The sequence below is a fragment of the Suncus etruscus genome, chromosome 10, assembly GCF_024139225.1.
Source record: "Suncus etruscus isolate mSunEtr1 chromosome 10, mSunEtr1.pri.cur, whole genome shotgun sequence".
In the NCBI taxonomy this organism is placed as follows: domain Eukaryota; kingdom Metazoa; phylum Chordata; class Mammalia; order Eulipotyphla; family Soricidae; genus Suncus; species Suncus etruscus.
In genome coordinates, this window is record NC_064857.1 from 47,291,787 (window position 1) to 47,318,075 (window position 26,289).

Here is a 26,289-nt window from a genome sequence, read left to right on the forward strand (position 1 = left end):
CTCTTATTCACTGCTGGTGGGAATGCTATCTAGTCTAGCCTTTATGCAAAACAATATGGAAACTCCTCAAAAAACTGGAAATTAAGCTCCCTTATATTCCAGCTATACCACTCCTAGGGATATACCCTAGGAACAAAAGAATACAATTCAAAAATATCTTCCTCACACCTATATTCATTGCAGTGCTATGTACAATAGCCAGACTCGAAACAACCAAGATGCCCTTCAAACAGATGAATGGCTAAAGAAACTGTGGTACATATACACTATGGAATATTATGCAGCCATCAAGAGAGATAAAGTCATAAAGTTTTCCTATTTATGGATGTACATGGAATCTATTATGCTGAGTAAAATAAGTCATAGGAAGAGAAATAGACACAGAATAGCCTCACTCATCTATGGGTTAAAAAATAATGACATTATAATAAGGCCAGAGACAATAGAGTTAAGGGTCAGAAGGACTGGCTCACTATATGAAGCTCACCATAAAGAATGGTGAATGCTGCTAGGGAAATAACTAGACTAACTATCATGACAATGTTAATGAGAGAGAGAAGTAGACTGTCTGGAATACAGACAGAGGTGGGATAGGAGGAGGAAGGGCATTGGTGGTGGGAATGTTGCACTGGTAAAAGGGGATGTTCTATTTATGACTAAAACCCAACTACAATCATGCTTGTAATTATGGTGCTTATATAAAGATTTTATAAGAAAAAAAATAAATGAAAAAATAAAAAAAGTATTGCCATCTACATTCACTGTATCTTCTAGGATTTCTATATACAATGAAAGTTTAAAGTACTGTCCTAACTCACACCACAACCATGGCTTGTTTCACTACTGCCAAAGGGCTGTAGAACCTTCACATGATTCTGAAAACATGAAATCCTGTTCTGCCACTAACCTCGATAAACTCATCTCCTTTCACTTACCCCTAGAACCTACTAAAAGCTGTATGCTATTTACCTCCCTTTAATGTTGATCTTGGTGTCTCTGAAGCAGTCCCTTTCATCCACTCAGCTATCACTGACTCCTCTTTCACTTCAAAGAAGCACTCAAGCTCTGTGCTCAAAGCAAAGAATTTAGGCTACGCACACTCTTGGAGCTTAAAGTCCATATAGGAAAGGCACTATGAGGGAAGGTCTGCAGGAAGCATCAATTGATGTATGGTGTAATGATTATTACACCTGGATAAATGCCTTGAAGGACAAATTCTGGAAGATGTAATCACACAGGAGAACTAACTTCCTCTCTGTGTAAAAAAGACATCAGATGATGGAGAAACTGTAGGAAACCAAGATGGGAGAAGTTGTAATCTCCCAGAATGTGAGAAGCAACGAGGAAACTTTCTGGATGGTCCTAGGTAACAGTAAAAAATTGAACAAATGGGGAAATTATGTTTAACTGAAGACTGGCCTCATTTTTCCCATCTTTAGAATGACCAGGCTGAACTTTCTAAAAATGCCTCTCCCTAGGAATATTTCATGACTCTACATTATTCATGGAGGAGGCTCCAATTGCCTTGGGAATTATCCTGGGTTTTCCAACGGTGACTACAAAATAGCAGCCATTGCCGCCTGTCAGTTGGGTGAAAATATGGCCATATGTATGAAATTGATTTACTACCAAAGAAAGGGGCATTAATTCAGCTACAAATTCTCTCTGCGGGGACACTAAGCAGTAAATTTTAGGTAGCCCGCAACAGCTCCGATACTGCGTAAAATATGGTGCTTATGTTGTGTGTGTTTTAATAAAGCAAAGCCTTTTTCAGATTCATAATTGACAATCACATTTTCTCATCTAAAAATAATCCAAAACAGATGATGAGATCATAAAAACATGAAACAACCTTGCCTTTTCCCAGCCTTTATTGACACTACAAATTAGAGTTCCTAGAGTAAGCCTTTTTGTCTATAGATGGGATATTCCTGTGTTTAAATATCAGAGAGAAATTAAATCAACCATGATAATTTATTAAACACCAGATCAATGTAAGGTGGCTTTTTAAGAACAATATATGTAAATAATAGCCTATGAGTGCTGCTATTGCCACTGTCATTCATTGGATACCTACCATGTGCTAGAAACTTTTTATTTCCTATAAATTCTGAAATAGTCATGTGTTTGTATTAATAAGAACTATATCCAGAAAGGATAAGTAGCTTGTTCCTAATTGTACAGGTATCTATTGGGACAAATATAAACCAACTCCTATATACTTTAAACTGTTTTCTGTAATTCAGACATAGATTCCTTAAGGTTGACACATTTTCTTCTCATATTCTGCCTATTTCGCTGCACTTGTTTTCCACCTTGCCCCCTCTTTCTTTTTTTTAAATTATCTTTATTTAAACACCATGATACAAATATGATTGTAGTTGTATGATTACAGTCATGTAAAGAACACCCCCCCTTTACCAGTGCAAGATTCCCACCACCAATTTCCCAGATCTCCCTTCTCCCCACCCCACCCACACCTGTACTGGAGACAGGCTTTCTACTTCTCTCATTCATTCACATTGTTATGATAGTCTCAGTGTAGTTATTTCTCTAACTGCACTCATCACTCTATGTGGTGAGCTTCCTGTCATGGGCTGCACCTACCAGCCTCATTCTCTTGTCTCTGAGATACTGCTAAAATGTCTTTTATTTTTCTTAAAACCCATAGATGAGTGAAACTATTCTGCATCTTTTTCTCTCCCTCTGACTTATTTCACTCAGCATAATAGATTCCATGTACATCCATATATAAAAAAATTTTATGACTTCATCTCTCCTGACAGCTGCATAGTATTCCATTGTGTATATGTACCATTGTTTATTTAGCCACTCATCTGTTAAAGGGCATCTGAGTTGTTTCCAGAGTCTGGCTATTGTAAATAGTGCTGCAATGAATATAGGTGTGAGGAAGCAATTTTTGTATTGTATTTTTGTGTTCCTCAGGTATATTCCTAGGAGTAGTATAGCTGGATTATATGGGAGCTCAATTTCCAGTTTGTGGAGGAATCTCCATATCGCTTTCCATAAAGGTTGGACTAGACGGCATTCCCACCAGTAGTGAAAAAGAGTTTCTTTCTCTTCACATCCCTGCCAGCACTGCTTGTTTTCCTTCTTTGTGATGTGTGCCAATCTCAATGGCGTGAGGTGGTACCTCAGAGTTGTTCTGATTTGCATCTCCCTGACGATTAGTGATGTGGAGCATCTTTTCATGTGCCTTTTGGCATTTGCATTTCTTCTTTTACAACATGTCTGTTCATTTCTTCTCCCCATTTTTTTAATGGGGTTAGATTGTTTTCTTGTATAGTTTTGTCAATACCTTGTATATTTTGGATATTAGTTCTTTATCTGATGGGTTTCGGATGAATAATTTCTCCCACTCAGTGGGTGGCTTTTTTATTCTGGGCACTATCTCCTTTGAGGTGCAGAAGCTTCTCAGCTTAATATAGTCCCATCTGTTTCTGTCTGCTTCCACTTGTTTGGAGAGTGCTGTTTCCTCCTTAAAGATGCCTTTAGTCTCAATGTCATGGAGTGTTTTATACACCATATAGTTGTTTTATATACCTAATAGTTTCAGTCCTGATATCAAGGTCTTTAATCCATTTGGACTTTACCTTCATACATGGTTTTAGCTGGGGGTCTGAGTTCGCTTTTTTGCAAGTTTGCCCCCTCTTTCAATGGACCCCAAATCCCCAGCTATTCCTTGATCTGTTTATTGGAACTGGTCTTTATGACAAATTTTTTTCCAAATCCATGTCAAGGGTATTTCTCAGGGCCCTCTTGGTACACTACAAGAGTTTCTCTTAGATAACAATTTTCATTTCTGTCCTAAAGAATTTATTTCAGAAATACTTATTGAGCTCTGACTGTATTCCAGATATCCTCAGCACTGAGGAATCAGTGATATGGCTCTGATAGTTTATCAAAGGGTAGAGCCCATGTGCTCCTGTTTGAACACTGCTAGAGGTACTGCAGAGTCACCCCACTATAGCAGGAAATAGGACTTCAGGAGGGGAAGCTGCATAACCTGACCTCAACAAATTTTCCAAAGCTTTGGGAAAAACATGTCAAGTTCTCCAAGTGGTCCTCTGTAAATCTCTTTTTCTAGAATTGAGGTGAGGGGAAGGACCTCAGCCCTCCATTCTGGGAGTGGTGAGAGCAAAACTATGAAATCCCTTAATTTTTAAAAAATCAACCTGGGTCTCAGCTTTTCCAGTTTCAACTGTCTTCTGTTTGGAGTTTGGGCTACAGTCAGTGTTAAAGGAGGCAAACTTTACCCCCCAGGCCTCCAGCCCTAGTAGAGTATAACCACCATTTTTACAGAAGTAATAAATTTAAATAAGATCACTAGGGTAAGCCCAAGCCAATCAAACTATTTTCTTATTAAAAGAGGGCATTTTGACATAGAAATGAAGAAAAAAGGGGCAATGGAAGAAAGAGGACTGAGATGATATGTCTATAATCCCTGAATTTTCAGCTAACCACCAGAGACTATAAAGGGAAAGGAAGAGCCCATTATCTACAGGTCTTAATGGAGGACTGTAGGAAATAATTCTCTTAATAATAACCCCAAGGTCAGGATAATCCTCTGAGTAAAACAAGTTTAACTTAGTTTAGACAATCAGGGCTGCAAATGGCACCAGGCAGAAATAGAGTAAGGGATTACCATGTCTTTAATATCTAGTTTAATTTAGACAATGAGTACTGCAAATGTGGGCCAGGGAGAAATAGCCTATGATCACTATGACTTCAGTGTTATATATTAAAGGTACTTGCTGATTGTTTATTACCCTATGGCCACAGCTATATAAATATCCCAGCCTTTGAGTTTAATGTGCCTGTTCATTCCTGAAGTCCTTGTTAACTCTTAATGCACCTGCTAACTGTCCTTAATGAATTGAGTAAAATAAACAGTAGCTCGCCTGTCTGGAGACTGGGAGCTAGGATAGAGATGCAGAAGCCATAATCAGTGGTCAGCTTATTCCCTTGTTTGGGGCTTTCCAGGCTAGCTCAAACCCTGGGCAAGTCATATTGTCTCTCCATCTCATTCTTTGCAAATGATCCGCTGGACAGTGGTCAAAGGTGCCAATTTGATTAGCTTTATTATATAGTCAATCGCCACAGGAGCACCTTGCTGATAACCTCATTGTAAACCTGGAGTACTCATAACCAGGAAACAAGTTTCTGGTGTTTAAAACCACCCAATTAGTGATGCTTGTTCCAGCAGCTGTGGGGAAACTAGCTGGAAGCAAAAGCAGTTTGTACCACCTCATTCTTCAGCCCTACATGGAGAGAGCACTGCTTCATTCACTCCAGAATTTAGGCATGAAAATTGCTGTCTTGATTCCAGACACTGGGGAACAAAAGTTCCATTTGACATCCTGTTAATTATTAGTTTTTTCATCACTTTATTATTTATTTTAACACATATAAAACAGTCCATTGCCCATCAACAATTTTGATTTCCAGGGTTTCAGTTATATATCATCAGTTTCATAGGGTGGAGATAAATTTATTCACCTAAATTTTGGGGTTAATTTAGTGTTATAGTTGTTCTCTCTTGTATGGGGATTTTTTTTCATTGATTTTGGCTTTGGTTTGGGAGACACACCTGGCTATGCTCAGAATTTACTCCTGGCAAACACACAGGACCATCTGGGGTTCCCAGGATTGAACCAAAGTCAGCTTTGTGCAAGGCAAGCACCTACCAAGTTCAATATTTCTTCAGCTCCAGTTATTCTATTTTATTATAGTTCTTCAACTCATTGTACTCATTTATGAATTTATAAATTAAACTAAACCATAGGTATTCATGCATAGAAAAAATAGTGCATAAATGACTTAGAACTATCTTTGGTTTTAGGAAATCTCTAGGGATCTTGTAGTAAATTCCCTAAATATAAAGTGATAGACAATTGGACCAGAGATTGAACTAGATTCTGGGGACAACAGGGAATAAGAGACACTGCCCTGCCTTCATAGAGATCATGTCTTAACAGGAAATATAGATACATAAGTACAATTGAAGTGAGTGCTCCAGGGAAAACTGAGGTGAGTAAGATGTGAATCATCAAGTCTAGAATTAGGGGATAGTTTAAAGTACCATGGCTGGAGAGATACTACAGAAATTAAGGCACTTGCCTTGCACATGACCAAACTGGGTTTAATTGTTGGCACCACACAGGGTGGTGATCCCTGAGTACAGATTCATGAATAGCCCTGACCACTGCTAGTTATGATCTAACACCACTTTTTATCTTCCCACCAATGTATAAAATACCACTTGTTATTTCATATGTTCCAGGGAACAGAGTTGCTAGTGGGCACCCTTATATCAGTATGATGCTATGTTAGTCTCAGCTTGGAAACGTGATTGGATATTAGCTGAGAGAAGAGACTGAGGGTAATCACATGTGTCAGGGCTTCAATGTGTTGTTAAAGATGTTACAACATGTTCCTGTTTATCAGACATCCCATTCTCAGCCACCCACTATCAGCTCCAGATAAAGCGCCTCCCTGGAGATGCAAGTAGGGGCAGAGATAGGCACTGGGTGCAAAGTGCCCACTCTCTTTTGGAACACGTTCATCTAGTTATAGCTCCTGGCACAAGTAGGTACCAGGCTGAGAAGTGGACTTCAGGGTGTCTTTGGGGAGCAGGAAGATGTAGACAAGGGATTGGAAGCAGCTCCAGGACAAATGGGTGGAAAGAGTAAGTAATAACCGCTGTCAACTGAATGTCATGCTACAAGTCTAGGAAGGAGCTAAAACTTAAAAGCCAATGTTAAGTTTAATCTCCAGACGATGAAGTCTGTCCTGAGAATCTTTCAAGTGCTTGAGATGCAGCACTGAAAGATTCTATCAGAGCTAACATTCTAAAAGAGACAGAGGTAATCAGTGCATAATTGTACATTTGGAGCATGTTAAAATATAATAAGTGCTGTTGGGAGAACTTTAGGCAGCTGTATGAGTGGAACTGATGGCTGGGGACACAGACAGTAGCATTAAAATGAGGTGCAGGAGTCTTATGGAAAGTAATCCTTGAGGTAGGAGGAAATAGAGAGAAGTTGTGGGCCAAGAGGACAACTAAAAGGAATGAATAGTATTCATCCTACAAGGATGAGACATCAAGACTCAAATTTGGCAATTTTCCCTATGTCCTATTAGCTAATAAAGTCCAGATTGCTTATTTAAAAGTGGATCACAGGGACTAAGAGACACTGTTCTGCCTTTATAGAGATCATGCCTTAACAGGGACAGAATATTGGTCCATGGAGATACTACAGGAATTAAGGTACTTGCCTTGCACATGACCAAGCTAGTTTTAATTATTGGCACAATATATGGTGGTGATATGTATCTCTCCATCTACACCAACTTTAAATCTCTTGGATATTAAAATCACTAAAAATCTGAGCTACACTATTCCATAGGATGACATGGAAAACAGCAGAAACTTTCCCAATTCTACTCTTCCACTGTATGTGTCTGGAAGTTTCTCAGCATTTCTTGGGCTGACTCTTAACATTTGTAACAGGAAGACCTGTGTGGTAGCCAAGGCACCTAGACTCTGAGAGTCAAAATCTGCAATCAAACAGCTGTAGGCACTAGAAAAGTTACAGAGGTCAGTAGTCAGCTAAACAAAGCCTTCAGCTATGAAGATGCCCTGTGAGTGACCCCTCTGAAAAACTTACCAGAATCCATACCCCTCAGTACCATGTGTTAACTGCTGGAAGGAAAAATGATGATGGAATGAAGTGACCCCGCTGTGGTCACACATAAAAAGCTTGATTAGATCAATTGAGATATTCTCTAGGATAAAAATAATTAGGATATGGAATCTTGCCTCTTCTCACACAATCAATTAGATCAGGCCACAACGTTGATGTATTTTAAGATGTGTCAAATAGACTCTGTACTATGTCTTTAAGCATGAATTAATACTTTTCATAAATATAAAGAATTAATATTTTAGCCAAGATTACAAGATATATCAAGGGGGAAATGATTAAGAATGTAACCTGGGGCCAGAGAGATAGAACAGTGGATAGTACACTGGGTTCAATCCTTGATATCCCATCTGATTCCAGAGCACTAAGAGGAGTAATTTCTAAGTGTAGAGCCAGGAGTAAGATCTGAACACTGCCAGTTGCAACCCCAAAATAACAACCACAACAACAACAAAAGAATGTAACCAGACTCTGCATAGAATCGCATAAAACAGATAAATGATAAACTCTTGAAAAGATAAGGTGGATAGTTGCAGTTTTTTAGAAATTTCTGTCATTGTTACCTTTATTTCAAATCCACAGAAAGGTAGTGTAGTCGTGTTGCAATGACCATTATATTAGTTAACAACATCAAGGTGAAAATGGACAATAGACCAGTTAATAATGACAGGCTCTGTTAATAGACTAATGGTAGATAAAAGTGCAGTGTAAGAATAAATTGCCATCCTTAGCACAGGAAACTACACTCAGATCTAACAATGGGAACTGCCACCACATACAAAGTTGGCCAGTGATGAAAGTGCTAATAATCAGAAATTGGTCCTATCTTCCTTCCTTCTCTACAGAGTTTAATCCCCACCCTTGAGTGTTTTTAAGTTTCCACCATTGGCACAACTCATTCTGAGGTTATACAAGGTAGGATCTGATGACAGGCCCCCGGTCCTAGATCCTAATGTGACTGAAGCCTACCAATACTCCCCCAGCTGCCTGTTGGATTGAAAAATGAATAAATAAAAATGGAAAATGTTTTCCTTCAGCGGGTGCCAACAAGGATGGATTCAAGCAATCCATCAAGAAGGAAATGAGGACACTGAAGTGGGGAATTGAAAATGAAGCTGAAACTGACAAGAAAGTAGATGAAGTATGAAAAGAATTTCTTTTATGCATTTATACATGAGAACTTCAAAAACATCACATCTGAGAAAGACTGTATTTCTGTTTGGAAAAGTAACTGCAGGATTAAAAGTCTGGGGTTGAGGATGCAAAAGGCACCATTAGGGAGCCATGCGAAAATCCTGGGGTTGCTTTCCTAGCTGGAAGATCTACCAGGCTTGCCAGAGAGCTGCCTCCTGGAAGACTAGTCTGACCTGTCCCTCCCAGATTTAAAGACACTGCTGTCTCTCCAATACAGATCCCAAGGGCCCAAAACATGTTTCCGAGGGAATTCTAAGTGCATTCTGATCTTCCACCACTGCCTTTTTCTGACCTCTGTTCCATCAGCTTCTTTTCACCGACTCTTTTCTTCATGCCTTCACACTCAGTTTGTTCTTTCTTCACACGTAACCACAAACCATATATATTTAACCATGTATATTTATTTATCTTTATTTAAATATTTATATTTTAATTATATATTATTTAAATATATTTTCTAAATATCTTTATTTAAGCACCGTGATTACAAACATGTTTGTACTTGGGTTTCAATTACAAAAGAGAACACCCCCCCCTTCACCAGTGTAACCTTCCCACCACCAATGCCCCTTCTTCCTCCTCCCCCACCCACAGACTGTATTCCAGACAAGAATTCTATTTCTCTCACTCACTACTATTGTTCATGTAGTTATTTCTCTAACTGCACTCACCACTCTTTTTTTGGTTTTGTTTTTGGGCCACACCCAGTGACACTCAGGGGTTACTCCTGGCTATGTGCTCAGAAATCACTCCTGGCTTGGGGGACCATATGGGACCCTGGGGGAATTGAACTATCTGTTCTAGGCTAACGCGAGCAAGGCAGATGCCTTACCACTTGCGCCACCACTCTGGCCCTGCACTCACTACTCTTTGTGTTAGCTTTATATCTTGGCTGGTCCTTCTAGCCCTATTCTCTATTATCTCTAGGTATTATTACAATAATGTCTTTTATTTTTCTTAAATCCCATAGTCAGACTATTCTGTGTCTCTCTCCCTTCAACTCATTTTACTCAGCATAATATTTTTCATGTCCATCTATGTATAGAAACATTTTTTTTTTTGGTTTTTGGGCCACACCCGGTAACGCTCAGGGGTTACTCTTGGCTATGTGCTCAGAAGTTGCTCCTGGCTTGGGGGACCATATGGGACACCAGGGGATCCAACCGCGGTCCGTCCAAGGCTAACGCAGGAAAGGCAGGCACCTTACCTTTAGCACCACCGCCCGGCCCAGAAACATTTCTTTTTTTGTTAATATCTTTATTTAAACACTTTGATTACAAACATGATTATGGTTGGGCTTCAGTCATGTAAAGAACAGCCCCCTTCACCAGTGCAACATTCCCATCACCAATGTCCCAAATCTCCCTCCTCCCCCACCCCCACCCCCATCTGAACTCTAGACAGGCTTTCTACTTCCCTCATTCATTATCATTGTTATGAAGTTCTCAATGTAGTTATTTTTCTAACTACACTCATCTCTCTTTGTGATGAGCTTCATGAAATTTCTTGACTTCATTTTTCCTGACAGCTACATTGTATTCCATTGTATAGATGTACCACCATTTCTTTAGTTTCTCATCTGTTGTGGGGCATCCGGGTTGTTTCCAGATTCTGGCTATTGTAAATAGTGCTGCAATGAATAAAGGTGTGCAGAAGGCATATTTGTATTGTGTTTTTGTGTTTCTAGGGCATATCCCTAGAGTGGACATACTACAAACCTTTAGTGTTTATTTATCTTTACTTGTTTCAGGGGTGGGTAATGGTATATATAGCATTAAATCCATGGGGTGAGAGATAGCTCAAAAGGCCAGAATGCATGTTTTATGTTTTTAAAGTAAGAGATCTTTATTTTATTGCTTATATGTCACCTGATCTTCCAACACAGTAATCATAACACTAAGCACTGTTGGGTATGACTCTCTCACCACAAAAATAAAAGAAAAAAATTAAATTTATTCCAAGTGTTGAAGAATTGCTGAGTCCAGTGTGGAAGATAAAGAGGTCATTAAAAATGATCAGATATGCATGTTTGGGAAAGAGTCTTGTCTACATTGTAGAGTCCCAAAGAGGTGAGAAGGACACCCAAGGGCTTGCCAGCTTCCCTGGGTACAGAACTCAAAAGAAGCCGGAGAAGAGATGACACCCAAACAGTCATTTTCCTTTTTTCCCTTTCTTTCCTTTGCCTTTATTCCCATTCTTCCCATCTCCGTTCTGTATTCCCTGTCCTTCCTCTTTCACCTTTCCTCCCTCCATCACTTCCTATCTTCTTCCTGCTTATTCTTCACTTAGTCACTCATTCACTAATTCATACAAGTAATCATTCCAAGGCTGGAAAGATACTACAATGGGTACAGCATTTGCCTTGTACACAGCCAATCTGGATTTGATACCCAGTATCACATAGGGTCCCCCTGTGTACCTCCAGGAGAAATATCTGAGTGCAGAGCCAGGAATAATTCCTCATCACCATTGGATGTGCCCCTTGCCCCATAAAGAAATAGACATACTGGTAGCATATTGTATTAAGAGTTGAGATATAGCTCTAAGTAACAATAAGAAAGGTTATGAGGCTAGAGTGATAATACAATGAGTAGGATACTTGGGATACTTGCCTCACAGGAAGTTGACTCGGGTTTGTTCCCATGTATCCTATATGGGTCTCTGACAGGGCGTCTTATCAAGTGTGATTCCTGAGCATAGAGCCAGGAGTAATCCCTGAGCACCACATGGTATGGCCCAAAAACAAACAAATTTTAAATTAATCCCCACATTCCCTGGATCAGTGAGGAAATCAAGTATTTATCATTGAATCACAACAATTCATGCAAAATTACCAGGATAAGTGAGGTCTGAATAATAAAAAAGAATTGACTTAGGAAGGTTAAAATTAGAATCCCTAACAAAGCAAAGACAGAAGCGATTAATAGATGCTTAGCTAAGATTCTGAACCTTTGAATATGTGTTTGCAATGAAATAAGACTGATTGTTAAAACAAAGAGGCCTCTGTGTGAGTGTGTGTGTCTGAGAGAGAGAGAGAGAGAGAGAGAGAGAGAGAGAGAGAGAGAGAGAGAGAGAGAGAGAGAGAGAGAGAGAGAGAGAGAATACAAAGCAATGCATGGCTCAGATCCATTTGGATTTCTAACCCAGTGTCTATCATTTTGCTACTTCAAGTTCCTCGGGGTATTGCCGTCACTGGCATGGTTTAAATCTCCCACAGCTGAGTTGCAGACTGAGGAGGAGGAGGAGGAAGCAATCTCCTTTAGTGCATGTGGCCTGGATGTTACACCTGTCAGTTCTGCTTATACACATCTGCTGGAGTTTCATGGAGTGGCCCGGAGGAAATGAAAAGTGTAGTTTGCAGCCACACTTGTTCTCTGAGATCAGTTGTTGGTTGTTTCTCTCTTTCCTGAGGGAGGCAGTCCCAACTGACTGGAGTCTGGAGACTGAGAGGAGTCTCTGATCATTCCTCCCAGGCAGCGAGGGCTGTGTGGGCAGAGGGCAACCCAGAGAGGCAGAATATTAGTGGCTGATCTGAGTAGGCTGGAAAACTGGATGGAATCTTTTGCCAGAGGGGACTACGGGAGGGAGAGTTGGTGGAATTTCTTTCTGTCTCTCTGACAGTGACAGTGACACCAAGCCCTGTTTCTCAATCAAGATATCCACACAAATTGGGCCCTAGGCCCTCTTTGTCTCTATGTGATGCTGGAAGGAATCAAATCTCTATGATTCCAGTTTAGAGATGTATTGACTGTCACCTGATGCAGCTTTGAGACTCTGATAGATGCTTATCATGTCCACGAATCACCCCAACCCTTTAATTGATCTGTTCACTCCATTGAACCCTGGACACTTCTCTTTCAAATCTCTCTCTTTCTGTCATGTCTCTGTCCTTATTTCCTCTGTCTACTGTCTGGACCTTCCTTTGTACTTTTTCTTCCACTTCCTAACCTTGTTCCCTGCTTTATGTCTCCTTGCCTTGTAAAATAACTATTTTCACCATTGGCCTATAGGCAGAGCTTAACACCATTGCCTCCAAAAGAGTGGTCCTGAGGAACCAGCAGAAGAAACTAGTGAGAAAGGCTAATTTTTTGTCCAAACCTACACCTTCTGCTCCAGAACCCATTTTAACAAGAAACTCAGTCTACAAGAAAGTCTGAGAAATGCTTAACTTCAAGCACTTCTAAGACAATTTCAGATTCCTGAGACCATCGTTGTGATTGCTATGAACATGTTGCAAATGACAAAATGGTCACAAGACTAAGAGGCTGAGCAGAGAAACAGTTTCATTCACTTAGTCCAAGTCCTCAGAGCTTGGGGTCCAGAATTTCATATAGTTATGCCTTACCTCATCTCACCATGATCATACAAGGTCACCAAGGGCACAGAAAAATTTAAAGAGACCAGCAAGGAAAATAATTACCAGATCTAATACTTGATAATTGCTCAGTGATTGAAGTTTTCAGAAGCTGAAACTATGGAGATTGGATTATTGATCTTCTTGACAAGGGTTAAGATCACGCACTATCTGTGGCACGAGTTTGAGAGTTTGTAACCCCCAGAGAAAAAGACAAGATTTTGTTACCAGAAACTGATGTACTAAGTTATGTGAACATATACACTGTCCCCCCGCCCCCCAAAAAAAACTATGGTAGTATAATATGGAGACATTTTGAATGCTGGCTGTTGTCTATCACTCTATCTACAAGCTTGGGAATCAGGCTGAGGCATTTTTGAAATGTCATATCTGCACTTACTGACTTGTAGATCTGGAAAATTTTCTTAGGAATTTTTTCTTTCTCTTCTATAAAATGAGCTTAATATAATGTACATACATATCATAGGCTAGTGGAAATCTTAAATTGTGCATCAATTATTACAGGAAGGCTTCAGAAGGACTGACATCTGTCAAGTTGGTATCATATATCCCTTATATTTTGATATATAAAAGCAGAGGTGATAGTGACCTGAAAGATAGTGTAGCTTGTAGGGTGCTTGCCTTGCCTTCAAAGGAAGCTTGTCCTATTACTGATACTACATATGGTCCCCTGAGTCCTGCCAGGAGTGAAGTCTGAGCAAAGCCAGTTGTGGAACACCCCTCCCCCCAAAAAAATACAAGCCAAAAGTGCAGAAGTGATAACCAAAATAAATCCATTAAAGCAGACCAAGCTTATTCTACTCAGGGGAACTGTGATGTTTGAAAAGATGTCCTGTCTCCTACAGGAAGTCTTCCTGTTTTCTAAGGAATGAATCAATAACTCCCTACCAAATTAGTAAAGAAAAATACCCTCTGTGTGTGTCTCTGTCTCTGTCTCTGTCTCTGTCTTTCTCTCTCTCTCTCTCTCTCTCTCTCTCTCTCTCTCTCTCTCTCTCTCTCTCTCTCTCTCTCTCTTTTCCTCCTTCTTTCATTCTCCCTCTCATCCACGCCCTTTGCCCCAGTAGAAACAGATGACAGTGAAAAAGACTGGACAATTCTTCCAGGACAGAACAATCTCATCTGGTGCTCTGACACAACTCTGGTTCATTTCAAAGTTTACTCATCTTCTTTTATTATTTTTCTCCTCTGAGCCTGACTTTATGCTTTCTCCTTGAATTAAAAACTAGTTGGCTTCTCCAAATCAACCTTTCTCTTCTCAACACTCTATGTGTGTTTTTTCATCTTTCTGTTTCTGTTCCTCACTCTCATTCTATTTTTTTTGTCTTTGTAGCTCTTTCTCTGTGTCTCTTTCACTGCTTCTCTTGCTCTTTATGTCTTTCTAAGTTTATTTCTGCGACACTTTCTTTTGGACCCCTTACTTACAGAGACCTTCCCAGCCTTGGTTTCCTGGACTCAGTAGGATTTGTGCTATTCTGTACCGAGGGCCCTCCCTTTAGTTCCTTGGCCATCCTCACTCCCTTCTCCCTCTTGCAGGTATTGGAAAGGAAGTAACAAATACCATCAGTTTATTTATACAATTATGACCACTGTATAAAGTCAACTTCAGTGAATGAAAATTGATCGAGCAAGCCAGAAAATGGAACTAGATTGAGAGCTATAAACTAGACTTTGTGCTCTCTTTTGAAGAGCCTCAGACTTCTCTATGTAATTCCTAAATATGGAATTCTCTGCAGAAAAGAAGGAAATTTGAAAGGTGGGAGGGAGGCAAAGACATACAGATATAGACTTATCTGTCATTGTGTTTTTGCATAATCTTTCTATGAGAATACAGGGAGAAGAAGAGTTTTCAGCAGAAATAAGTAACTGTAAAAGTCACAGAGTGCAGCTTTCCAGTCACTACCCTCCATAGACCCTGGGGTAGAGACATGTGACTAGTGACATGTGACTGCATATTCTTGAAGTGACAGTCGATATGTGTGCAATAAACAGAAGTGAAGAGCTCAGGAGAAAAAAGCATAGCAAAGAAAGGGCAGAAGCAAAGACAACTAATTCCCCAAGGATTCCTTTGGAGGGCAGTTTTTCATCTTTAAATGAGGCGTGCACATTCTTTGTGAAGTTGCTACGAGTTTACATAAAATCCTAATGACCTCAAGTATATAGCAAGTTTGGAATAGAAGCTATTTTATTCATTGGAGACATCAAACATTACATGAATGGATGATGTGTCCCAGACATTACTTTCTCATAAGGCAGGACATGCTCTAAGGGAGAAAAAATACATTCAAGTTGGTTGTTCTTTCTTGTTCTAATCGCCATTTCTTTCAGATAAATGGCCAGCATGTCTCCAATGAAATTAATGCTCTCAAACAAGAAATAGCGACAGACCTGCCTTCTGAATTCCTGACCACTCAGGATTCTGACCATGCACAGTCTCTCTCTCAAGATCTTTCCAAGAAAACCCTGCATGAAGTCATAGAAGCCAAAATAATCTTTATTTTGTCTTAGATGAATACATGGTAGTCTAGTTATGCCATAGCAATAAAAGAAAATGATCAAATAATACCTGAACACATTAAAATAACATTAATTTTAAATAAAAAATGCAAGTGAAATCAAGTTAGAGAAGAATTTTCCAAGTAGTAGTACATCACTATTATATATTAAGATGCATAATTAAGCAACATATCATAACGGCACATAAAGATAAGTTATAAATATATAAAGCAAGGGGAGAATAAATGCAAGCAGATAATGGTTACCCATGGAGTAAGAAGAATGAACATATCTACCTAAATGATTCAGCGAGGGGATTATAACCAGTTGATTTTTAGAAAAACATTCTCAAATAGAAGCCACATGGCCCCTTGGAGAAGCCCAGAAAGAAATCACAGGTGAAAATCAAATAAATGGAGGTCATGTCAATAGACTTTGGAGTGCAAGTAGCAGAACAGGAAGGTAGCAAGGTCAGAATAAAGTACTGCTCAGACAAAGCTTGCAGGACACTATTTGAGTCTCTTTCAGTGGGCATGTTATCATGAATTGAATCTTTCACAAGCTTGCCATGATAGGGCTTATGCTTAACTTACTGTACTGTGTCTGGTCTTCTCAACCATAACACACAAAAAAGTTTAACTTCACCTTAGGGTCTTCAATTTAGGAAACACGATCATAAAAAATATCACGTGAAAAGCAATAAGATGGAGGGACCATAGTGACAGTACAGACACTCCTCGCTTAATGACCAAGTTCTGTTTCAAAGACTTGGTTGTTAAGCGAATTGGTCATTAAGTAAGGAACTGCAAGTACTGTATACATGTAAAGTATATGCATAGTATTCAACAATACAGTATCCTGATAAGTAAAATAACGAGAAAGATCAAACTGAAAACTTCCACTTGTTTTAATTTGCATGGGTTGTGTACTTTACACACAGTACTGCAATGTATTACAGAACATAAAGTTAGTAAAGTAGGTACATTAAAGCACCAGAAACCACAGTACTGTACTGTAGAGTGTACAGTACACTCCAGATATTTAAAATAAAATAAAATAACGGTGAGGTGAAGAGATAGTCATAGATGTGAGCTGTCACTAAACAGGTAGGTCGTTAAGCAAGGAGTATCTATACATGGGTAAGACACTTGCCTTTCATAAAGTTAACCCAGGTTAAATCCCCCAGCATCCCAGACGGTTTCCTGAGCCCACCAAGAATAATTTCTGAATCCAAAGCCAGGAGTAAACCTTGACTACCACCAGGTGTAGCCTAAAAACCAAAAAAAAAAAAAAAACTGGTGAGTCCTAAAGTCCCCACATCTTGTTGCATTACTCCCTGGCTGCCTTGCATGTGAAGTCCATGTGCCAGCCTGGACACACCCAGAACAACCCATAATGCAGATCCATGGCCTCTTTTTATCACCTAGATGCATTCAGGGCTCTAACCAATGCACAGTCTAGCATCATGTATCACTTTTCCCTTGTTGGTCTGCACCAGGAAGCCCATATGCTACCACAAACCTCTAGGACCCAAAATTGTGTGGCCATGCCAACATCTGCCTGACAATAGATACATTTCAAGCAAACAAGAACTGCAGGATTTGAAACAACCTAAATAAATCCTCCAGAATTACTAAAAGGCCACCTTTGAAAAGAAAAAATGAGTCTTGCAAAAACAACTAGATTCCATACGCACATAGACAAAAATGGCAGTACGGGCCAATATATCATTAATAACTCTCAATGTCAGTAAAGTAAAATTCTCTATAAAAATGTACAGAGTAGCTGCATGAATTACAAAAGAAAATCTTTCCATTTGCTGAGTACATGAAACACACCTAAGCCTAAAGGATAAATACAGATTCAGAGTGGAAGGAAAAGAAAGCATCATACAAGCTAACAGAAAATTTAAAAAGCTGGGAACTCCATATTTATATGGAATAGCATTTTGGACAGAATAACATTTAGATGGGATAGTATTCAATATAAAAGAAGGTAATTAGAGACAGTGATGGACTCTACATATTTGTTAAGGAAATAAGAGATCAAGAAATACTAGCATAAATATTTATGGGCTTAATGAAGTTGCAGCAAAGTTTATAAAGCTTCTATTAACAAACCTAAGGAAGCATATTTATAAAAACACAATAGTAGTGAGAAATTTTAACACTCTACTTTCATCATTAGACAGATCTACCAAACAAAATATCAATAAAGAGATGAGAGTCTTAAATGAGGAGCTAAAAAAATTCTGTGGCTGTTTGACATATACAGGACTTTTCATTTCCAAAAACAATACTACACATTCTTTTCTAGTGCACATGGAATATTCCCCCAGGATAGGCTCCATATTAGGGCACAATTCAAGCATATATAAATTTACAAATCTATAAATTATACAAAGTAATTTCTCTGATTATATGTTTCGAAAGAAAGAATTAACCCTTTCAAAGAAAGAAGATGGAGAAAACTTGCAACATGTGAAAGCTGAATAAAACATTGCTAAATAGCAACTAAATCAAAGAAAAAACCAAAGAAGAAATAAAGAGATTCCTTGAAACTAAAATGACAATTAAGATGCAAGATGTCAGAATCTATGGAATATAGCAAAAACTGTGCTAGAGAGGAAATTCATAGCATTCGAGGCCTACATTAAGAAGGAAGATAAAGTTCAAATCAGCAACCTAAACATACATCTCAAAAATCTGGAGAAGAAATGGCAAACAAATTCAAAAGTTAATAGAAAGAAAAAAATAGTTAAAATGAGAGCAGAAATCAGCAACATAGAAATTAAGAAAGCAATTTAAAGAATCAATGAAACCAGGATTTGGTTATTTGAAAGAATAAACAAGGTAGGTAAATCTGTTATCTAGAATCATAAGAAAAAAGTAGAAACAATCAGATTAGAGATGAAAGGGAATAAACGACAATGTGCACTTCTGCAATTCAAAATACGAGAAGATACTATGAAGAAATTTATGATCTTAAGCTTAAGAACTTAAAAGATATGGCTAAATTTTTTGTAAGTAATCTCCTAAAGCTTAATGAGATGGAAGTAAACAGCTTAAACAGGCCAATCACAAGTAAAGAAATTGAAACAATAATAAGAATCTCCCCAAGAACAAAAGTCATGGTTCAGATGGGTTCATAGGTAAGTTCTATCAAATATTTAGACAAGATTTACTACCTTTATTCATTAAGCTCTTCCAAATCATCAAAGACACAGGAATCTTTCCTAATACATTCCATAAAGCTAACATTACATTAACACTGAAAGCAGGGACATGTTCAGAAAATAAAATTTAAGACCAATTTCCCTGATGAACATCAATGCCAAAATCCTTAACAAATTCTTACTTAACTGAATCCAACAGCATATCAAAAAATGTCATACACTCTGATCAAGTGTGATTTATTCCAGAGATAAAAGGACAGTTCCATATAAACACATCAACTAACATAATACACCACCCTAATAATTGAATAGATAAAAACCATATAGTCATATCAATGCAGAGAAAGCTTTTGACATGACTCAACATCCATTTATAAGACCCTTCCACAAATTAAGAGTGAAGAAAACTTTCCTCAAGCTAGTAAGGGCCGCCTATAACAAATCAACAATCAGCATCATTATTTTTTATCTTGAAAATTACTTTATTTAATTGATTTTCAATCATATAGTATACAACTCCATTCATCAGTGCACATCTCCAGCCACCAATGCTCCTAGTTTCCTACACACACACACACACACACACACACACACACACACACACACACACACACACACGGCCTCTCCCCTGCCTCCTTTGTGAAAGACATTTTCTCTCTCTCTCCTTCCCCCACTCTCTTTCCTCTCTTTTCTTTTAGATATTGTGGTTTGCAATCTTGTTACCAGATTCATTCTTAATGACAAAAAACTGAACCCATTGCCTCAGAAATCAGGCACAAGGCAAGGACTTCCACTATTTTCACTTTTATTCAATATAGTATTAGAAGTCCTGGGTACATCAATCAGGCAAGAAAAACAAAGGGATCCAAATTGGAAAAGAAGTCAAATTATCACTGTTTGTAGAAGACATAATAATATACATAGAAATCCTTAGAGTATTCACACAAAAAAACTTCTAAAATAATAAATCAATGAAGCAAGGTATCCAGCTTCAAAGTCAATACAGGATGCATTCTTATATACAAAAATGAATCAGAACAAAAATAGATCAAGGAGCCTATTTCTTTTAAGATGTTATCCAAAAATACCAAGTATCTAGACCTTAACAAAAGATGTCTGAGATTCATGCCATGATAACTTTAACTTGCTTAAGAAAGTAATAGAATACCCTAGAAAAGGGAAATATGTTACATGATCATGAATTGGAGGAATAAATATTATTAAAATTACTATCATGCCTATTACATAAATTCAATGCAAAATTCCCATTCAGATTCAGATGACATATTTCAAGGACCTATAAAAGTCAATAATAAATGTTGTATAGAATCAGAAGAGATCATAAGTAGCCAAAGCCATAAAGAAAAATAAGAAATATTGAGGTATTTAATTACCTGATTTGGAACTGCATTATAAAGTTATAGTGATTAAAACTGCCTATTACTGGACTAAAGCTAGGTTCTCTAATCAATGGCTCAGAATCAAATATACAATGTTAACCTCCCCACACACATGAACAATTAATAATTAATAAAGGAGCTGAGAACATGAAATGGAGTAAAAAGAGTCTTCAACAAGTCATGCTGAAAAAACTGGATAACTATGTATGAGCAATTGAAACTCAATCCACATCTCATATCTCATACAAAAAGTCTCATACTCACTTCTCATACAAAAGCTGCAAGGAATGATGAAATCATGCAATTTGGTGCAACCTAGAAGATAACATGAGTGAAGTAAGCCAGGAAAAAAAGACAATAATGGGATGACCTAATTTATTTGCGACATATAAAGTCATTGCATTAGGAAATGTAATGTAATAGAGGGGAGGATGCCTAGATCACTCTTGACTCCAGACCCTAGGGAGAGAAGAATGGAGAAGAAAAGAAATCAAGGTGGCAAGAAAGAGAATGAGAAAGAGAATTGGGAAACAAGGATCTGCAATTTGATTATGATAGGGAGGAGGGAGAGTTGTATAGATAAATATTCAAAGCACAGACTCAATTACACTGAAAAATGAAATCTAACCATGGAGATTTAATGTGCCTACAAAGATGGCAGATGGGGTGGGGAGTTTGATTGGGGGATCAGAAATGCGGAAGTATGGGAGCACTGATGATGAGAGTTGACATTGATGGTGGAATAAGTGTTTAAATATCATATGAATAAAACTCAACTATCAGTAACTTTGCAGGCCACAATTCTCTAATTAAATTTTAAAACTTTAAATGATAAAAAATAAAAAGAGAAAGAAAATAGAAAGATTAAATAAATGACATTCATTCAAAAAGTGATTAAATTTGACTTACTCCAAAGAGTGCTCTCAACACCCAGGCGACTCAGCAACAGCCTGCTTGCAGGGCAGATCGCCCCGCATCTAATGGTGTGCTGAAACTAGAGGATGCTCCACATCAGCCTGACTTTGATGAAAGAAATGCATAGAATCCAGAATCTTTAAATATAGGAACCTGATACCAACAACAGCTAAAGTGTGAAAAAGTTTCACTGAGACCACGGAGAATGACTCGGGTTGGACAGACTGGAATGTCTGGAGCCCAGATTGGTTCTTATGCCAATAAACCTCCGGGGGTAAGGCCTTCTTGTAATCAGGCCAAGAATTTTTTTTTCCGTTTTCCCCATATTTTTCTGGCATATGCAAACAACGGCGATTGCTACTGTCACACCTTTACTATTTTTTTGAACCCTTATCTTTTAAGAAAAAAATTTACTGAACTTAAAAACAAATAACTGTGGTAGAATGCCTGTCTCAAATACAGGCAGGGGATGGGAGGGGGGAATGTTACACTGGTGAAGGGGCGTGTTCTGTTTGTGACTGTAACCCAACTATAATCATGTTACATAAATAAAAAATATTAAAAATGTAAGCTGGAGGGGTCGATCCCTGGCACTGTCCCCAAGCGCGTTGTGGTGGAGACCCCCAGTTCCAACTCCCAGTCTTGGTGAAGCCGTGGGCCCAGCAGGCCAAGCTCCAAGGGATTCCAACGGCTGCTCCTCAACACCCAGAAGGTCCCGTTGAACCAAGTGAAATAACTAATAATTTCTCAAATTTCCAGATATTAAACACAAACTAGTAAAGGTGACCAAAACTGACTCAAGGAACAAGCGAATGTTTCTACTGTAGAAGACCTCAAGTCAATAATTGAACAAGACCCAGCCAATGGAGGAGAAGAGCAAGCAGACACAGCGGGGCCAATGGCAGTGGCGGAGTCCACCCTGCCTTTGTGCAACCTAAAGAGCAGTCAAGCTGGCAGCAGCCGTAGATAGGGCAGAAAGAGGAAGGTGCTAAGCAGGCTTTTGGGTCCCACCAGGCAGCGCTGGCTCAGGGGTTCCTCCTGGCTCTCTGCTCAGAAATCGCTCCTGGCAAGCTTGGGGAACCATATGGGACTCCGGGATTCGAACCACCTTCCTTCCGCATGCAAGGCAAACGCATTACCTTCATGCTATTTCTCCAGCCCCAGAAAATCTATTTCTAACTACTGTTTGATTCCTTTTTTCTCCTTTTTTCTTTCTCTTCTTCCTTCCTATGAAGGAAGTACATATGAATTACTTAAAATGACATAAACTAGACTTAAAATAAAAAGCCAAAATAAGTAGCAAAAAAGTGATTAAATTGATTTATTTTAATTAAATATATATTAAAGTAATTTGATAATTTAACTTTTATTTTATTTTATTTTGGGGGAAAGGGGGTCACACCCGGCAGTGCTCAGGGGTTCCTCCTGGTTCTATGCTCTGAAATCGCTCCTGGCATGCTCAGGGGACCATATGGGATGCCGGGATTCGAACCACCACCCTTCTGCATGAAAGGCAAATGCCCTACCTCTATGCTATCTCTCCGGCTCCCTGATAATTTAACTTTTAATCCATTTTAGTTAAAGGAACTATCAGACAGTATTGGTCTATCTCCAGGTTATATCTCTTCTAAAGCTTTGATGTCACAAAATATTTCTTCCATCCATTTTCTAATGCACAAACATTGCTTGGAGCTGACACAATGTTGTGCTTCTAATCCAGTTTAAAAAACTTCGTCAAAATATAGAGCATGTGCAAATTAGAGTGTTACAAGATAGTCCCAATTAGACCAATTTCAAGTTATCAAACATTTAAAATTTCACTGCAAGGTGCTGGAAAGACACTTAAAGAGGTTAGGACACCAGTTTTCATGTGGTTAATACCTGGAAACACACCATGCATCACCTGCATCACTGAATGCAGCCCTGGAGATACTTGAGCATCTTCAAGTGAGGCTCTGAGGCTCTGGTCAAACACAACATCCTCTGACTTTATATTGAACCACCAAGAGGGTCCCTGAGCCTCTGAGAACAATTTGAGAGAATCAAAATAAATTCATAGCTAGATAAATAAATATTTCAAAAATAAAACCTCAGCAGCAAATGCCCCAGTGAGATCATTATTGTAATTATTATCTTATTTTTTAAATAAAGAAATAAAAGGTTAAAAATCTTTTCTGTGTTCACACAACTTAGGATTGTGTACACTGAGAGTTAGATTATGATAGTTTGACTTCAGAGCTGTTGCTCTTAATTCTTAACTCTCTGATCTACTCCCAAATATAAAAAATTAAGTAACATTCTGTCCAAAGGCTGCTGCCCACTGGTAACTAACCAATATTTCTTTTTCCCCCCAAATAAAAAAGTAGCAACTCTTTTTACATGATGTGCCAGTGAGTAGTAATTCGTTCCAATAGGTAGGAGCCACACAAAACAAATTCTTAATCAATTGCCTATGGAACTTTCTAGACTTCAAACAATAATTATGTTAGGGAAAGTGAATGACCATCTGTTTCCACCTTGTCCCAGGGAGAATTTAAGATGAACTCCAGAAATAATATAAAACAAAATTAAAGAATAATAAAGTGTCAGAAAAATAAAACGTGCAAAATAAAATTAAAGATTAGCTTTTCATGTATCTTAGAAGGAGTAGGTATGAGATACCATTCAAAAATGTTAAAACACCCCACCTGTCCTTCCTAAGTGATGACTAATATATAAAAGAAAATTAATATAGGGCTATCGAGGTATAGAGGAAATCACTAAAAAGAGTCTGGAGTTTATTGAGGTCAGAGCCCAGGTATAGACAGATACATCTTCATGTTTGAGAAAAAATAACTGATGTTTCACTGAAGAAAAAAATAACTGAAGCCATACCAGTAAAACAATAAGAATTTCCCAGGATTGAACTGTGACCAATCACTGCTTGAAACTTTCCACTTACATGACTGCTCGAATCTAAAAACTCCTTTTCATAAAGAGGATTTAAATGTGGACTAGCCTACCTTTTTGTATATTCAAGCATGCCCACCAGAGCACAGGGCACTTGCCTTTCATGCATAGGGCATTTACCTTGCATGTGACCGATCAGACTAGGTTCGAACCTAGCATGTCATATGTTCCCTCGAGCCCACACTTCCTGAGTGCAAAGCCAGGACTAAATCCTTGACTTTACCAAGTTTGACCCCAAAACCTAAAACAATGAAATTAAAAATAAAAGCAATATATAAAAGCAATACCAAATTTTTCTCTCTATAAGATGCACCTGATCATAAGATGTATTTAGTTTTTAGACAAGGAAAACAAGAAAAATAAAAATATTCTAAAGCAAATGGGGTACTAAAATATTTAATAAAATATAACAGAATAATATTTCAACCATGTTAAGTGAACAGCGGTCAACATTACATTAAGAATCATTATGAGGGGGCCGGGTAGGTGGCACTGGAGGTAAGGTGTCTGCCTTGCAAGCGCTAGCCAAGGAAGGACCGTGGTTCGATCCCCCGGCGTCCCATATGGTCCCCCCAAGCCAGGGGCGATTTCTGAGCACATAGCCAGGAGTAACCCCTGAGCATCAAACGGGTGTGGCCCAAAAACCAAATAAATAAATAAATAAATAAATAAAGATATCTTTAAAAAAAAAAAGAATCATTATGAGGAGCCAGAGTGATAGCACAGCGGTGGGGTGTTTGCCTTGCACGTGGCCAATTCCAGTCAGTCCTCGGTTTGATTTCCAGCATCCCATATGGTCCCCCTGCCAGAAGTGATTTCTGAGCACAGAGCCAGGAGTAACCCCTGAGCACTGCTCATATCACCCATCACCCTACGCAAAAAAGAATCATTATGACTGTCTCTCCTCCCTTGTACTCAGGCTCACCTCCAAGCTGCATTTACTCCATAAGGCGCATCTTTTGGGGGAGAAGTACATCTTATGCTACAAAAATACAGTAAAAAATAATAGAAGTTACAGGGCAACTGCACTCCTATTTCAGGCATTCCTCCAGTCTGTTATTTCCTCACTGACCTACCCCATACTGCCCCAGTTCCATTAGGCAGGTAACTTCATCTTTTTTCTCTGAGCTTCTCTTTGATACTAGACCAAGGTAGATACCAGGAAGCAGCATTTTCCCCTGACTTGCATGTGGCTGAAGAACTGAGAATGCCCAAAGAGACAAATAGCTGCTAAGCTACAAACCATGAGAGGTAGGAATTGATGCCTTAGTGGCAGATTATAAAGTATCAGGGACAGACCAAGGGAACAGCAGGACAGACAGGAATGTCAGAGGTGAATTTTCAGAAGGAGACCAGTGTGGGCTAGTGAGGACAGCTAGTGAGAGACCAGTGCAAATAAGGTAGACAAGAGCCAGGAAGAACCAGTGTGAGGCCAGGAAAGAGACCATTAGGAAAGCCAGAACTACCTTCCTAAACCTGTGAGATAAATAACTATGCCAATATCTTTTGCAAATTTTTCATATAATACTCCAGGACCTGCAGACTCAGGAATAAAACCATTTTCCTGAAAAGAAAAGGCTAGGATCGACATTTAGAAAAGGCATTTGGAGGGGGCTGGAGTGATAGCACAGCAGTGAGGCATTTGCCTTGCATGCAGCCAACACAAGACAGACCCCTGTTCAAATTCCAGCATCCCATATGGTCCCCTGAACCTGCAAGGAGCAACTTCTGAGCACAAAGCCATGAGCAACCCCTGAGCACCACCGGTGTGACCCAAAAAACAAACAAACAAACAAACCAAAAAGAAAAAAAAAAAAAGAAAAGTCGTTTGGAACATGGACTAATACAAGAAAAAATGTGTGAGGCACAAAGAAAAGGAGAAAACATAGATGGCCATGCTTAAAACTCCAGATGAGAGCACAGGAATGGCAAAAGACTGGATAGATGTCAGACAGGAAGACAGTCCTTTATGTAAGCTTTTGTTTCAATGACTTAACTGTGTTCCTCCACAGCAAGAATCAGTGACCATATTCTACAAGAACCAGGTAGAAAATAGTCTAA